This window comes from Equus quagga, chromosome 6, assembly GCF_021613505.1.
Source record: "Equus quagga isolate Etosha38 chromosome 6, UCLA_HA_Equagga_1.0, whole genome shotgun sequence".
Classification (NCBI taxonomy): domain Eukaryota; kingdom Metazoa; phylum Chordata; class Mammalia; order Perissodactyla; family Equidae; genus Equus; species Equus quagga.
In genome coordinates, this window is record NC_060272.1 from 70,081,257 (window position 1) to 70,082,208 (window position 952).

General features: G+C 34.6%; 1 pseudogene; it reads left to right on the forward strand.

Annotated features, from left to right (window-relative positions):
- The first annotated feature begins 205 nt into the window (after window positions 1–205).
- LOC124241423 (uncharacterized) lies at window positions 206–304 on the forward strand (annotated as a pseudogene).
- Window positions 305–952: the final 648 nt, after the last annotated feature.

A 952-nucleotide genomic window follows, 5' to 3' on the forward strand; every position in this document is an offset into this window, starting at 1 on the left:
CCAAGAGGTAAGCAAGGGCCAGGTTGTGCAGAGGCTTTAAACCATGGCAAGGAGTTTGGATTTTATTCTAAGTGTAGTGGGAAGTCAATGAGGAATTAGGGTGGGAGTAGGGGTGACATAATCAGATTTGCACTTCAAAAATATGTTTTTATGGGGAGAATTTATTGTTAGAGTGGCAAAACATGTTAAAAGGCTATGGTTGTGCTTGCTCTGGGAGCAAATATACTAAAACTGGAACAATGCAAGATTAGCATGGCCCCCATGCAAAATTGATATACAAATTCAGGAATCATTTCATGCTTCTAAAGAAAAGGTCCAGGTCAAAATGGGGAGGATCAAGGAAATTTCAGAAAGCAAGTCACCAAATTTTTTAAACTACACAAAAATCACCAAAAAGGGAACTCTGAGTCAGAAAAACTTTGTTGAACCCCATCTCATTCTAAGATTTCAGGAAAACTAAGTCCATATGAAGGCTGACAACAGAAAAATCTCAAGGTCAAATCCTATACAGATTCATCATAAGAAAAAAGAGAACAAGCAGCAGAATAATATCCCTCCAGACATCAAAGGTCAGTAGAAAGACATGCCCATAAAGCAGATCCAAACTCTTACTTACTATTTCAAAAGGATAGAAGAGATCAAGAAAAGCAAATAAGTCATGAAAGAAAACATAAATCAGAATTAGAAAAACTCAGAAATGAGGTTTTAGAACTCAAGAAAGAATCAGTAAAAGATCATTTCAGAATTAAAGACTAAACTAGAGAAAACACAAGAATGAATAAACACACAAATAATGCCTTAAGAGATATGAAAGATAGAGAGGGAAATTGAAAAAAATCAAAAAGAAATGAAGAGATAAAAAGAATTTGAGAGAAAGTAACCAATATTGAAGATTGAAAATGCAAATAATACAGGTCCCTGAAAAAGAAAACCAAAGCAACAGAATGGAATG